Below are 16893 nucleotides of genomic sequence, written 5' to 3'. Positions count from 1 at the left end.
TCCTAACCCTGACCTGGGGGACCCCCCCCCCCCAGCCAAGATCACTACAGCAACATCCGGAAAGTCATGAAAGCCCCTTTGAGAAGAGGATAAGCAGGAAATCTGAGTAGCTGAGATGAACTCGACCTACCCTGGTTTACGAGTAAGGTTCATTCCTGGTGATAGTATGCATAAAACTCACTCATTTGGACACATTACTGGTGAAAGCCCATGTAAGTAATTAGTCTAATGCCACCATTTCCTCTTGCCTTGCAAACTATGTATTTTTTATGACAGACCAGCTCTTGATTTTTGGGGGTGCTTCATTTATAATGACACGCTTGAGTGATTACTCCTCGTGATCTTGTGCACTACACTTTCACCCATTACCCCCCCCCCCCCCCGCCAACAGCCCAAATAGGGGGGAGGCTTTTCAGTGCAAGACCCTTCAGTAAGAATGCTTAAACACAAGCTGGAACAAGCTCTCTCTACCCTCTCGAAACATTACAGGACACTACGGTAAAACCACTTGCAGGTGTAACGAGATATGACCATGTGGAACCTATTTTTGTTAACCTCTGCTGCTTCCAGTATCTTTAGAATTTAGTATAAAGGTCCTTTTTTACTAGCCCATAAGTCTTTTAAATTAGGAACAATGTCTTATCTAGCTCATCTTTTGACCTCTCACTCCTCATTTACTTTGTCTGCTAGCCTTTCCTCCTCCTGTGTGATTCCGTTCAAGTCCACCCAAAGGGGCAGTTTTGGAACATACTCCCTGAAAACTGAGGTTTCTAGGCATAGGATGAATCTGTGCTTCAGCCCCTGCTGTGCTTGGCCTTGGGGGGGGGGGGGGGGGGGGGGGACTGCTGCCTTGACTAGATTCCTTCTCTCTATGCCCTTTGATTTTTAGCTATGCAAACCGCCTTGTGCTTTGTACGAAATGCAGTACATCAAATCTTTAACTAAACTAAATCTACAGCCTTCCCAAGCACCCTGTTCTTCAATCCTACCACACCGTAATCCCAGTAGCCACACCTGACTGGGTGGTGGCTGCTGCAGGGGCAAGACATACTGGTTAACGTTTACTAGTTTTTTTATTCAGTTTTTTTTTTAGCCCCGTCCTCCCAAAGGAGCTTAGAATGGGCTACAACTCAGTCACTGAAGCATTTTCCCTCAAGTGGGCTCACAGTCTATCTAATGTACTTGGGGCAATGGGGGGGAATTAAGTGACTTGCCCAGGGTCACAAGGAGCAGCATGGGTTTGAACCCACAACCTCAGGGTGCTGAGTCTATAACTGTACACTACGCCACACGTGCCCTGTTCTAGCAAGGTCACAAATATATAGTGGATGAGATGGAGATCAGTTGATCTAGAGCAATGGTCTCAAATATGCGGCCCACGGGCCGCATGTGGCTCTCCAGGTTTTATATGCGCCCCGCGGTCTGGAGGCCCTCATTCTCTTCCTTTTGGAGCAGCAGCCGGCTCGTTCGCTCAAAGCTGCGGGTTGTCGGCTCCTTGCGCTATCCACTCCTGCATCGGAAGCCTCTCTGATGTCACAACATCAGAGAGGCTTCAGACACAGGCGCGGATCTCGCATGGAGCCGCCACCCGCGGCTTTGAACGAACGAGCCGGCCAGACACGCTGCTGCTCCAGTGGCGTACCAAGGGGGGGGGGCGGTCCACTGTTCTCTTCCCTGCAGGGCCAACCAACTCTGGCGGGTCGACGTCAATTCTGATGTCGAGAGGACGTTCTGGCTAGTCAATCGCTGCCTGGCTGCCCGGAACATCCTTTCCGACGTTAGAATTGACATCGGGCAGCGAGAGTTGGTCGGCCCCGTGCAGAAGAGAAGCAGGTAGATGGCCTGTTCCCGATAGCGGCAGCAGCAGCAGACTATTCCTCGGCGGCGGTGGCATGGGGAGGGCAGGAAGGAAGGAAGAAAGAAAGAAAGAAGGTGGGGTGGGGACAGGGAGCCAGAAAAAAAAGCAAAAAATGGGGCACGGAGGAAGGAAGAAAGAAGAAGGGGGGACAGGGATCCAGAAACAAAGCATAAAATGGGGCACAGAATCAGAGAAAGACAGACAGAGAAAGAAAGAAAAAGTTGGGGGAGGGAATGAGGTCTGGAGGAGAGGAAGCATAAAGGAGGCTGAAAGAAGGGAAGAAGTATTGTATACACAGTCAGAAGAATAAAGTGCAACCAGAGACTGATGAAATTGCCAAACAAAGGTAGGAAAATGATTTTATTTTCAATTTAGTGATTGAAACGTGGCAGTTTTGAGAAAGAAAAGATATTGAATTTTAACTGTGAGGGCTGCAGAAAAAATAGTTAATGTCTTATTAAAGAAATGACAATTTTGCATGAGGTAAAACTCTTTATAGTTTATATATCTTTCCTTTTAACTGTTAAAGGAAAGTTTCATAAACTATAAAGAGTTTTACCCAGTGGCATACCTAGGGTATGTGGCACCCAGGGCCCATAATTTTTTGACACCCCCCCCCATGTAAAAAAAATATTTTTTGTAATGACCATGAAACGGAATAAATGGTCAGAATAGAAACAGGCAGTGAAAATTTTCTTATATTCCAAACATAACATAACATAAATTATGTCTGAATTGTCATGACATCAGAAGTATATATGGAGTAGTTGCAGGTGATGCTTGGGACAGTTCTGATTGTGTTAGTTCGGTTTCATGTGTTTTTTGAATAGAAGGGTTTTTATTTCTTTTTGAAGGTTTTGTAGTCTGTGCCGGTGGTCGAGGTCAATAGGTTGTAGAGTTGGGGGTCGAGTGTTGCAGCTCGAATGGCTAGGAGGTTGTCGAACAGTTTTTTTCTTTTGACGTTTTTTGGTTGGAGGGTGTGTGAATGGTGCGTGAGTTATCCTATATCTGTTTGAGGTGGATTGAATTATTTAGCTGAATAAATTAGTTACCCCTCATCCCACACACATTTATTCTCTTCCATTTTTGTTCCCATTATAAAAACCACTGATAAGTTCCCAGAAAAAATATACATTAAAATAAGAAGTGAAAACAAAGGCCCCTAAAGATGAGAACATAACATAAGAATAGCCTAACTGGGTCAGACCAATGGTCCATCATGCCCAGTAGCCCATTCTCATGGTAGCCAATCCAGGACACTAATACCTGGTCAAAACCCAAAGAGTAGCAACATTCCATGCTACCGATCCAGGGCAAGCAGACACTTCCCCCATGTCTTAATAACAGATTATGGACTTTTCCTCCAGGAATTTGTCCAAATCTTTCTTAAAACCAGCTACACTATCTGCTTTTACCATAACTTCTGGCCACTTCATTTTTAAGTTTAGATCTTTCCTTTCAAACAGAGACCTTGCTAGATGTCAAATACAGCACAAGGTAACTTCACATGGACTTAGCTGTGCAGGAAATGTGAATCTCCTCATACACCCACCATATAGTGCAAAAATGTGCAAAGGTCTGTTTTTTTTCTTTCGATCACTACATAGCCTAATGCCACACAAGCAGCGCTGTTACAAACATATTCTGTAGGTCAATGCTAAGTATAACAAAGTTTCCTTCCTTGGACCAGAAGGAGATACTGATAAACCGCTGGAAGAGATCCCAAAACACCACCCAAAGACCCACTCAGTGTGTGAACCAGTTGAGTGGGGGTGGAAATGGGCCCGGAGTTTGCTCAGCAGAATTTCCCAGACCACCTCTTCCTCTCAACACATTGACACGCTGCCACCACCACCACTAGGAACACCTCACTGGGTAGGCCAGCTCTGCTATAAACTTTATAAAACACATTATTATATTTTCTTATAAAGCACATATTTTAACTGAACTCTCTGACATCCTCAGCCTTTTCATTCACAAAAATAAAAGGAAGAAAAGTTCCTATTTCCTGCTGTCTCATGTCCCCGGCCTATACAATATTTTTTTTCTGCAGACCCTTCAAAAGTCTGACCAAATCCTCGTTTCACTTGCATTATAAAGTACTGAGGATGCCATCTCTCCCTAATCCCAGGTCCTAAAGTCTAAGACAGTAGCGCAAACTAATGCTGCCAGATTCAGGAAAAAAATTTCGATTCGATTCAGCCTATTGAATTGGTTTTTCAATTTGATTTTCCTGCCCTGTTGGGTGATTTTTTTCAAAAATCCTGGTGGGTTTTATAGCTTTTTCACCCCCTTTGGCTTCTCCTAACCACACTGGCGCTGTGGTGTAAATAAAATAAAGAAACAAAAAGGACTTTTCCTCTCTCTGTTAAATCCTAGCTCACGTTTGCAGTCCAACACCAGCTCTGGCAGGATATACATTTCAAATCTGACATATTGTAATCACAAAACAAAATAAAATTAATTTTTCTACCTTTTGTTATCTGGTTATATTTCAAATCTTGTTGGTCCAAGGCTCTGGTTTTCTTCTGATAACTTGCTTGCCAGGGTCTCCTTCTTTCTTCTTTCTGCATGCTAACCATCCATCTGCCAACTCTGTCATCCCTTTCCATTTCCCTTCACTCCCCAGGAAGTCTGGTATCTTTCCTTTTTTTCATCTCCCTCCAAAGATCCACCTTTTCTTAACTACCCTTTCATCCGGCATCTCCCCATCCTTCCCCACCACCCCAGAGTCCACCATCTCTCCCTTTCTTTTCCCAATTACCTTCTATCCAGTATCTCTATCCCTCCTCCACACCATCCCTTGTGTCCAATTTCTCCCCCTTTCTGTTCCTTCCCTCCCAAAATCCCATGGTCCATCATCTCTCTCCCTCTCCTCTATTTTCAGACCCATTATTTCTTCCTCCCCCCAAAGTTTGGCATATGCACGTCTCTTTGAACACCCCCTTTCCTCCGTGTACTTCTAAACCAGGGTCCCCCCCAAAGGCCTGTCCCCCCTTAAAGGACTGCCTGTCCCCCCCTTGAAGGTCTACACCCCCCTTGAAGGCCTGTCCCCCCTTGAAAGCCTGCCTGTCCCCCCCCTGAAGGCCTGTCCCCCCTTGAAGGCCTGAACCCCCCCGAAGGCCTGCACCCCCCTTGAAGGCCTGTCCCACCCCCTTGTAGGCCTGTCCCACCCCCTTGTAGGCCTGCCTGCCTGTCCCCCCCTTGAAGGCCTGTCCCCCCCCTTGAAGGCCTGCACCCCCCCGAAGGCCTGCACCCCCCCGAAGGCCTAACCCCCCCCGAAGGCCTGAACCCCCCGAAGGCCTGAACCCCTCGAAGGCCTGTCCCACCCCCTTGTAGGCCTGTCCCCCCATGAAGGCCTGCCTGCCCCCCCTTGAAGGCCTGCACCCCCCCTTGAAGGCCTTCCTGTTCCCCCCCCGAAGGCCTGTCCCCCACCTTGAAGGCCTGTCCCCCACCTTGAAAGCCTGCATGCCTGCCCGCCCGCCCACCCTGAAGGCCTGATGCCCCGACCCACCCCGAAGGATCGCTCGCCTCCCTGGCCTCCCCGCACCACCTATGAAGCAGCCCGCAGCAGGATCGCGATGTCAGCGATCCCTGCGCTGCTTTGGCGCTGCTTCCTGTGCCGCGGTCCCGCCCCTTCTCTGACCCTCCTCTGGTGTGGTGGGAGACCCCACCCCCACCACACCAAAAAAAAACACTTTCCTTTCTTTTACTGCATCCCGCAACTTTCTTGCTTAACAGCAGGCCAGTGAATCCGAGCTACAGCTTAGGGACTGATAAACTCCCACCTCCTGTTACAGGACAGATGTCATCAGATCCCCTGAAAAATAAAATGGGAGGGGGAGGCATAGCAAAGGGTAAGAGCCAGAGGCAAAAAAAAACCCCTAAAGGGTCATGAATTTGATTTCCCCTTCTACAGGTGAAGACCTGTTTGGGTTTTTTTTTTTTTCTGAGCAAAGCTGTTTACAGCTTTGGACTTTCTAGAGGCCTGGGGAACACGATCACCCCTCCCTTCTTTCTTCTAATCCGTTTATCGTTTAGCCCGATTGTCTCTATCGATCTCACCTTTCAAATCACTTTCCCCAAATCTGTCTGGGATAATCTAGGCAGAAAAATCAAACCTCTGGAGTGAAAATATAGAGCAGTCACAAATTCCAGCTCCTCTTTATGTGGTTAATTATCCAATTAGGGGATTTAGTCAATAAAGAGGGGTTTTTTTTGTTGTTATTTTTCCCCACAGGCTTTGAATGGGGGGGAGGGGGAGGGGACAAGATCTTTGAATAGGACCTTAAAAGTTCTTCAAACCATAGAGCTTTTTGTCCAATAAAATGAGTCCTCCTGGGCCAATCCCACTTTGTATGAATCATATTCCTAAAAAAAAATATATTTTAAAAATCTCATAAGTAACTGCTAATTCAGGTCAAGGAAAGGAATGGAAAGAATGACAAGTTACACTGCACTGCCTTTTGACGCCATTCTAAATAGAGACAAAGTTCAATTTACAGACTCCAACCTCTGTAAAATACAAAACAGTTCAATGGCATTGAGCCACTTGATCAAACCAGGTACTGATTGTGCCTTTTATTAGCCAAGGAGTGTAGATGAATGCCCATCGCCACCCTTCATCTTATATGCCTTACCCCTACCAAGGAACAACACTGACATTTTGAAATCAGCACCTGCTGTGTTCCGAAACTTTCAATTCTACAATTGTGCACGTTTTCACAGCACCAGGTCCTGGCAATATCTGATCAGCTTCCAGATCCCATTCATGATTCCCCCCTCCCCCTAACATCTCAGCATCTTCACTTTTTAGAGGTATTTCTCATTTTCTCCAAAATTTAGCATCTTTACATTTAGATCCCAGAAGTTACTCGGCTATCCACAAGCAGAGGAGAGCCAGGAGTATGAGCAGAGAAGTGCCAGGGCCAGATGTGGGGAAAGACTATTACCACCTGGCACTGCTTATGCCTGTGTGCATTTATTTAGACTGGGTGCAGTTTGCATACCTAGCGCAAGCCTCCACCCGGGTCTCTCTCTTACCTTGAGCTGCCGAGGTGCTGCTGGCGCTCAGGATCGCCAGCGCAGGCAAAAAGAACATTTGCAGGATGCAGCCCAGCCCTAGCCCACAGCTGGCAGTCTCCAGCCCCTTCCCCATGCTCCTAAGGAGGAAAACAGCTGCCGAAGAGGGTCCTGCGATGCCACCCTGCGCGGCGGGTGGGCAAAATCCCAGCCGAACACTCTCCACACCACTCAGACTTCCAGGGACAAGAAGCAGCAGCTACCTGGTAAGTCCAGAGAAAAGCAAAAAAAAAAAAAAACAATTCCACTGGCTTCAGTCTCGGAAGTTTTGGGTTTTTTTTTTTTCTTCCTCCAGAAAGAAATCAACTCGATCAGAATGGACCAGGCAAGGCACAGAGACTAGGTGGCAATCTCATGGTCTGAGTGGAGAAAACAAGCCTCTAGAATAGCAGGTCTCGCAGCGCAGGAAGAGAGAGCATCTTTGTAGCGCTGCTTCCTGCGCGTGTTTTGGACAGAGAAGGCAGAGCTCAGGTGCCGGTGCCGGTGTTGTTGTCACTGTACAGTGGAATCCTCGTGCGAAGCGGACTACGTGAGCCTGTCTCCGTTTCTCTCTCTCTCTTTAAGCCTTGACAGACTGGGGGAAAAAAAAAAAAGCCCTGTCTCAGCAGCACCGTTCCGATCAGTGGAGCTCAGCCCTCCCCTACCTGTCCGCAGACACAGTGAAAATCAGAACTGGATTCCTGGACTGGAATCCTGCTCTTATCTCTGGTTTAAAAACAAAAAAGGAAACATTGTTGACGTTTGACCCTTTATTATATATTTTAAATGTTTATGCATTGGGTTGTTTTTTGTTTTTTTTTGGACACTTTTACTTTCTGTCATCAGTTTCTGGATCCAGCTCTCAACTTCCCGGGAAGGGGTAAAACACGGAGCTCAGTTCCTTAGAGTGGATCTCTGTGACTCCCCCACACCCACATCAGATCGTCAGCCTACAGAAAGTCAAGGCAATGGAACCTGATCGCTAGATACTCTGGACCTGGATTTTATTACTAGAGTACAAGAAGGACGCCAACGTTTTATTTGGAAAAACATCTTTTATTTCATGTAACAAAGAAGGGGGGTGAGTGGGCACTTTACATGGGCAGAATACTTTTTTTTTTTTAACGTACAAGCTTCATCCACAGTTCACGAATGTAAACACTAAAGTTTTTTTTTTCCAAAGTCCCCCCCCCAAGGCGTCTATTTTTCAGTTTATTGGGGTCCCTCCCCCAAAGTATTCTGTGACTTGGCTCTGCATGTTCTGTATGAACCTCTCCCAACCTGCTAAATTGGCTGCTTTTTTGAGTGCTCCTCCATTATGCCGCACTGATCGTCTGGCCCTTTCCTAGCCCTCTGGGTGGGGTAAAGGGTCCTGACGACTATATTTCTGCTGCCGTTGTACTAATGACCCTCCTGAATGCATGTGTCATAAAAGCAGCTTCTCTACTTCCTCTTGTACGAGTCCGCTTATTTGCCAACACTCACCTATAAACTGGGAGAGGCATTTTGGGACACGACTTCATATTAATTAGAGAAAAGGGAGCTTCTTCCCATGCACCATGCTCTTTAAATTCAACCATGCCACACCTGACGGCAAGGACCGAAACAGAAGCAATACATACTCGTGTAACTTACACACGCATGCTCCAATATCTGCAAGGTCGCCAATCCAAGCCCAAGATTCGCTACCTAAGTGAACAGATTGTATGTTTTGGGGTAAAAAAAAAAAAAAAAAAATTATCCTAAATGGTTTAAAAATTCAGGTTCTTTATCATATTTCCCTATCTGTCCCGGTGGACTCAAACTCAACTCTATCTAGCCAAGCTGGGGCAACGAGGGGGATTAAGTGACTCACCCGGGGTCACGAGGAGAAGCGAGAGATTCAAACCCACGACCTCAGGGTGCCGAGGCTGTAGATCTAACCACTGTGCCACACGCTCCGACACACGCACATGACTTCCTTTGCGGGTAAAGTCAAGGGTGCTCGGATAGGCGCATAAGCAGGGCTGGCTGCAGGTGGCCAAGAACTTGTACACTCCCAGTCTCTAGGACAGCTATCATCATCACTGCCCCCCCCCCCAATCCCATACCTAGCAGCGCTATTTAGAAATGATAAGTAATAGTAGTAGATGTAAATATCCGCCCAAAGCACACATACATGGGTATTTCCCGGACTTTCATGCGAGAAAAGCCAGTGTTTTGAAGTTGACCCAGTTTAAAGCCTGTTAAACACATTTCAAAATGTATTTGAGCAAGTTTGAGTTCCCTGTTCTTCCGTCCCTTTATCTTTCTGCCTGACTATATATCGATCTCACCTTTCATTCATTCCCTTCCCCCCATCTGTCTCCATGTTATCTAGACAGAAAGATCTCTCAACCCTCTGGAGTAAAATTACTCTAGCGGTCCTAATTCATGCTGTTCTTCTCGTGGTCAATTATCCAACCCCTTTCTCGGTCTTTAAAGCTTCTTGCCCAGGAAAAGGATCTAACTTTAGTCCAAGAGCTGCCTTGCGTTGAAATCATCTTCCTTTCTTGAAATCTCAGCGGAAAGAAAACAAACCAGATTAAAGGAGGGAATCGCAGGAGGCGCCTAAAATGACTTTACACAGCACCAATAAAAGCGAAGTTTGGGCAAGACTCAATATTCTGTTCTGTGATAATTTTTTTTTTTAAATTTATAACATTTTTATTGAAGCAATCAGTAAATATACAATATTATAATACAATAAAATAGTCATTAAATTAAAATTAATCAAAAATTTTTTTTTAAAGTACCAGTATTGTAGCTACTTTTTCCATTAAGAATACTAATCTTATTGAATTTTTTCTTATATAATAAAACACAACTGAGGAGAGCTATATAAAACATAATTACATCATTGTCATAAAGGAGGACATTAATATATGACAGGGAAATGGAAGCACAGGAGGAAACTAGTCGATAAGAAGTTATATTGCACCTCGGTGTACCGTAGAAGAGAGGGATTGGTGTTTGCCGCCTAATTTTCATACGGGCCCTTTGCCAGCGCTTCCTGCTGCCAGATTTATCGGGTAGCTTTCTGCTCGTGTGAAAATATAGAAATAAAACCAGCAGTTCCTGGAAAGGAAGCCCTCCAGTTATGCCACCAAATGCAACACTGGTTTGACCTCTTTTTGTGTTGGACGGGAGAGGGGGGAGGGGCTCCCTGCGCCTTATTCCTGTTAGGAACCCTTCCGCTGGCTCTGCCTCACCTACAAGTCAACCAATACGGTTGAAACGCTCTGCCAGCATCCGCCACAGTTGAATATCTAGACCGCAGGCGACTCTGCGCAGCGCCGATTTCACCAAACTTTTCCCAGCTGGTTGCCCTAGTGATCAATCTGCTTAAAAATCTGGCTTTGCATATTTTTTTTTCTAATTATGGTTTGTCCTATATACAGATAAACGCCAGCTATGGGCGAAGGCGTTTATATACGGGGGAATATGCAGAGAGAACGATCGGGGGGGGAGGGGTGGTTCCAAACAGAGAACAAATGAAACCCTTCCCGGACAGTGAACAAATTCGCTTGTACTGAATGCGATCAGCACCCACAAAGCAAACTGCTGCTCGGTCTGCAAACCTCTGGCAGCCTTACTTCGCTTCCTGTCCAGGATACTTCCCCCCCGCACCCCCCCCCAACACCTCCGCATTAGAGACAATAATCGGACCCGTCTACCCTTCCAACCTTTCTTCCACCCGGGTGGCTCTCTTACCTTGAGCTGCCGAGGTGCTGCTGGCGCTCAGGATCGCCAGTGCAGGTAGGAAGAACATTTGCAGGATGTAGCCCAGCCCTAGTCCACAGCTTGCACTCTCCAGCCCCTTCCCCATGCTCCTCAAGAGGAAAGCAGTGGCCGAAGAGTCCTGAGAGGTTCCACTTTTTGCCAGCCTGCGTGAGGGGAACGGGGGAAAGAAAAATCCAAGGCACACACCCCTCCAAAACTACTCAGATTTCCAGGGACGAGACAAATAACCAGCAGCTAACAAGTCCGGAGCAAGCCAAGAATAAATTCCACTGGCCTCAGTCACTGAACTTTTTTTTTCTTGCCCCCTTGTCTTCAAATCCTCCAGAAAGTGATCTACTCCTTTACAAAGAAATCACTTGATGGGGATTGACCGGGAAAAAGGCGCCGTGGATAGGTGTAAATCTCATGGTCTTGAGCGAGAAAACAAGTCTTGCAGTGCATGAAGAGAGAGCATCCTCTTAGGTCTCGTCTGATCGCTGCTTCCCGTGAGTGTTTGGAGAGAGACGGTAGAGATCATGTGGTTTGTGGGTATTACCGGGGTTTCTATAAAGCAGAACCTGCGCCGTGAGGCAGACTGCAAGAGCCTGTCTCCGTCTCTCTCCCTCTTGCAGCTTCCTACAGAGACTGAGAGAAACCCTACCTCAGCTGCAGTTCAGTGGAGCTCAGCCCTCCTCTGCCTGTTGGCAGGCAGAGCCAAATCCAGAGCTGGATTCCTGGACTGGAATCCAGCTTTTACTTCTGGTAAAAGAAGCCTTCTTTTCATCTACCAAATTAGAGAGAGAGAAAAAAAAGGTCTAATATTTGGCAGCTAAAATTTAATGCAAAATACAGAGTGATGCACTCAGGATGCAGAAATCCTATGTGATTGTGGTAGGGTACAAGAAGCTGATATGCTTGGACTGGGAGAAGGATCTCAGGTGATGGTGTTTGAGGATCTCTAGATAGTGAAAAACAGTGTGACAAGGTGGTAGGCAGGGCCGGCTTAACCTATGGACCAGGCGAGGCTCTCTAAAGCGGTGGTTCCCAACCCTGACCTTGGGGACCCCCCCCAGCCAGTCGGGTTTTCAGGATATCCCTAATGAATATGCACGAGAGAGATTTGCATACCTGTCACTTCCATTATATGCAAATCTCTCTTGTGCATATTCATTAGGGCAGTGATTCCCAACCCTGTCCTGGAGGAACACCAGGCCAATCGGGTTTTCAGGCTAGCCCTAATGAATATGCATGAGAGAGATTTGCATATGATGGAAGTGATAGGCATGCAAATTTGCTTCATGCATATTCATTAGGGCTAGCCTGAAAACCCAATTGGCCTGATGTTCCTCCAGGACAGGGTTGGGAACCACTGCTTGATTAGGGATATCTTGAAAACCTGACTGGCTGGGGGGGGACCCACCAAGACATGGTTGGGAACCACCGCTCTAAAGGACGCCAAACGCCTGTTGTGTTACCGGCCCATAGGTTAAGCTGAAGTCTGGCAAAGGGAGCATCTCATCTTGCTTACCATCCTGAGCAACATGCAATGACACGGTGACAAAATTCATTACCGTTCCCGTCCTCGCGGATAACCGCGGGAAATAATCCCATGCCATTTTTTAGTGTCTATTTCAACCTCAGTCCTTCTACACCAGCATTCTTCAAAGCAAAGCTTGTGGGTCAGTGGTTGTGGCCATTCATACTCTGATTCTTATGGGAGCTAAGGATAATGAAGCCATTGTGACATCACTGATGTGATTGGCTCTTAGGCACTGGTGGAATGAAGCATTATGACATCACAATATCTGCTCTGGATACCAGATACTGTCATTCTGTAGTGTCTATCTCAACCTCTGTCCTTCTACACTAGCATTCTTCAAAGCAAAGCTTGCAGGTCAGTGGTTGTGGCCATTCATACTCCGATTCTTTCCTCTCTCCTTAAAGAATGACATGAAGATGGTTTCCCGCGGTTATCCGCGGGGACGGGAATGGTGATGAATTTTGTCACCGTGTCATTCTCTAATGCAGGCCTTGAACAGGTGTTGGCTTTCAGTTTTCTTCTTCCCTCTGCTGATGCGCTGGCACCCCTACCGTTCCAGGCCCTCCTTCCTCTTGGCAGCTGGCCTGTGACGTCGACCCCTCTCCCACACCCCGAGGCTGTTTAGGGTCTCCCCACTCCTGGGAGCTGGCCTCTAAAAGGTGTACAGAGTACCTTGGAACAGCCCCCTGCCACCCTTCCTCCTGGAAGGTACGCTGGTTGGGCATACAATCCCAGCGTGCCTTGCAGAGATGGAGTGGGGCAGGTAGGAAGTACAGGGGTGGTACAAAAATAAAAGTTGGTCCGAAGTGACACAGCCTCTTGAGCTGGCCCTGGTGGTAGCGGTAGCCAGAGGAATGCTAGGCTGCATAGAGAGAGGTGCAGTCAGCAGAAGAAAAGGAGGTGTTATGCCCCTCTACAGGTAACTGGTGAGGCCCCATTTGGAGTATTATAGCAGTGTGTCGCAAACCTTTTAAGCTGCTGGTACACTAATCTTGAAGCTGCGGCTAGAGGGCACAAGGAAATGTGCATACATAGATGTGATGATATCATCACATCGATATCCACGCTTACACGGATGTCCTCCAGCCGCGGCCCTGAGACTCCTATTACCACTGGTGGGTGTGGGTGTTTTGCTGCAGAAGGAGGTGAGGAGAAGGGGCAGAGGCGCCACCACTGGCTGACTGCAGGACGTGCCTCTCGCCGTGAGAGGCACGTCCTGTAATCAGTCAGCTGGTGCCTCTTTTCCGCGCCAGCATCTTGGGGCACACCTGGAATCCTTTTTCATGATGCACTGGTGTATAGTTTTGGAAGCTGTATTTTGCTAAGGATATTAAAAAACAAAGTGGTTCACAGAAAGGTGACACAAATAGTATGGAGAACTGAGAAGATACTTGAAGACCTGAATATGTATACCCTCTAGAGAGAGAAAAACAAAATCTGTTTTACTACTTGGGATCTAGCTAGGTACTTGGGATCTGGGTTTGGCCAATGTTGGAAACAGAATGCTGGGCTTCATGGACCTTTGGTCTGTCCCAGTATGGCAAGTCTTATGTTCTTAAAAGGAGGGGATGGGGGGGGGGGGGAGATAAGAAACAGATGTTTTTGTAGTGGAGATACAGCCTATTGCTTGTTTCAAGTGGGCTAAGAACATGGATAACAGCCCATTTCTCAATGCATCTCCTTTTGACCCTGGGCAAAACACTTAATCCCCCTCTCCCCCCCCCCCCCCCCACCGGGACATTAGATTGTGAGCCCACCAGGACAGACAGGAAAAAAATGCATCAGTACCTGAATAAATTCATGTCAACTTTTCTGAGCTCCCTTGGGATAAGGATATATCAAATCCCTTTACCCTTACTTGAAAGGCATTCATATAAAATAAATATTTTTCAGAGGTGGAAACAGTAGGAACTAAGAAGGCATGAACTGAGGTTAAAGGGTGGTAGTTTTAGGAGTAACTTTTCATACAGAGGGAGTTGGATGCCTGGAATATCCTCCTGAAACAGGACATAGAGGGGTGTAACCTGCACAGGGCTGCAGAAACAACTCTGGCCACCTTCTTGGGCCGACTGGATGAACCATACGGGGTTTTATCTGCCATCATGTACTATATTATTGTGTTACTATATAAAGCAGCTTTTCATGTCTCCCAAACAGCAGAGTAGACTCTCATTGCCTTAGTTTTTCTCTGTTCACTTGGAGTAAGTGCATTAAGAAAATAACTGAGACAGTGCTCTGATTTATTTATAGGAATGACACATGCATTAAAGTAGACTCTATATAGATGTGAAAATTTAGTATCAAACACATACATAAAAAGCAGGGAAATCTCTGCATCTGTTGGTTTAATGGATGTTTGTGTTGAGTCTCTTGACATGTGCATGTTTTTTTTTTTTTTTTACATTTTATGTTAAATGTTCAACTGCTGTAGGCCTATACCTAAGCCATTTGCCTGCACATTACACACCTCTGCATTATTTTTCTCAGTATGGCCATTATATTCTTAGTTTTTCATAATGGAAAGGCTGTGAGCTACCAATTCATGTGTTAATTTTAGCATGCTTACAGTGTATAAAATGTTTCAATTTAGTCTTGTAACTTTACATTAATTTGAATTACTGGTAATTACAAGGGATGCAACTTAGCAACCTAAGGAGTAATTTTAAAAAGCATTCTCTCACTGTAAAGCCAGTCCAGAAATGTGCAGCTATATAAGTGCCTGTTGATAAAAGAATGCATATGTTTTCATGATGTATATAGGTGTCCCTGGGGCAGTGTCTGGTCAGAATATGGCAGAGTTTTGAGGTATATACATATTATATATGAGGTAAATTTTATATGTCATCTAAAAATTTGGTGCCAAAAAAGATTGGTGCTTAGCCTTCGGAGTTAGGTGTGGTTTCTAGATTCACATGTAGTGATCAAATGCATGACTAACATTTAGGGCCTCTTATACTAAACCGCGCTAGCGGTTTTAACGTGGGGAGCCGCGCTGAATGGCCCGCGCTGCTCCCAATGCTTATTGAGTTCTTATGAGCATCGGGAGCAGTGCGAGCCATTCAGCGTGGCTCCCTGCGCTAAAACCACTAGCGAGGTTTAGTAGAAGAGGGGGTTAGGTGCAGGCATTCAAACCAGTGGAAGCCAGGCCTAAAGGCCTGTGCCTAAATTGCATGCAGTTCAGGTTGTCACTGCCCCCTCTCTCATTTACTCCAGCTCAGGCACTCATGTGCTAAAATGAGCATGTGTGGCAGGAGAAGGCCAGTGTGATGCCAGCGCTTGGACACCACTGTGGGCTGCAGCAAGAGGGAGAGAGGAAACAATTCTTGTTGTCAGAGGACCCTTGCAGCCAGTGGGGTTTGGAGGTCCCCACCAGCTATAACAAGAGTATAAGAATTTTGGGTGGGCTTGAGCCTAAAATGGGAGTGGGTCCCACTGATACCAATTAGTGCCAATTTTACTTGTTAATTGGCAATTATCAGTGCTGATTGGCTTTTTACGTTTTAATATTTTTTATTGAAGGAAAAAAGTAAATATACATATATGTAATACATATAGATATTCATCAGAAATGATTTCATACATTTTGAAAATTCAGTCCACATATTCTATAAATACTATCATTCCTTCAAATATTGTATATGACAAACCCTAATCCCCCCTCATCCCCATCTCCCCTCCCTCCTTCCCAATCCCCCTTCCCTCCCTGGATGAAAGGTGACAAAGACAGCCAGGTCTGGGATACCATGAAGGCAATAAAAGCTTCAATGCAATTCATTAAGAATAAAACTTCGTGCTCTGGGTGAAAGTTTTTTGAACATAGGGGTCCCAAATTTTCATAAATAGCCGAGTTCATCTAGGAGAATGACGAACCTCCCAAACTTCAAATAAAAGTACACAATGTAATTGGTTCTTCCAGTGCCAAAAACTAGGAGGTTCTGTTTGCAACCAATATTGCATAATGCATTTATGACCCACTGTACAAGACTAGGGGACACTCAAAGTTACAGGGAAACCCTTTTAAAACCAATAGGAGGAAATTTTTTTCACTTAAAGAATATTTGCCAGAGGTTGTGGTAAGAAGGGTTAATGTAGCTGTTTTAAAGAAACTTTTAGATAATTTCCGGGTGGAAAAGTCCATAATCTGTTATTGAGACAGACATGGAGGAAGCCATTGCTTGCCCTGGATCGGTAGCATGGAATGTTGCTACTCCTTGGGTTTTGGCCAGGTACTAGGGACCTGGATTGGCCACTGTGAGAACAGGCCATTAGTCTGACCCAGTAAGGGCCGCCGCGTGAGCGCAGCACTGGGCGCGATGGACCTCTGGTCTGACCCAGTGGTGGCAACTTCTTATGTTCTTATGTCTTATGTTCTTAATTGTTTCTTAAATTGAAACCGGTTTGCAAACAGGTGCAATTGGCCCACAGAGCATGCTACATCTTAACACCAGCAATACAGAACGTCATTGCTGTAGTATCTGCATAATTTCCTTGCCACTATTGGATTTAATAGCCTCCACATGGTGATAATACCATGGCATTTGATGGTAAATAGTCTGATGGACCACAGAAACAACTTTATGATGCACCCGAAATACAACTGGTAACCAATGTAACTGCTTCAAAACTGGCGTATAATCAGAGCAGGATTAACCAATAGGCCCAGTAGGCATGTGCCTAGGGCCCAAAATGGTCA

Source organism: Geotrypetes seraphini, chromosome 1 (assembly GCF_902459505.1).
Source record: "Geotrypetes seraphini chromosome 1, aGeoSer1.1, whole genome shotgun sequence".
NCBI lineage: Eukaryota > Metazoa > Chordata > Amphibia > Gymnophiona > Dermophiidae > Geotrypetes > Geotrypetes seraphini.
Note: the sequence above shows the minus strand (reverse complement) of the source record.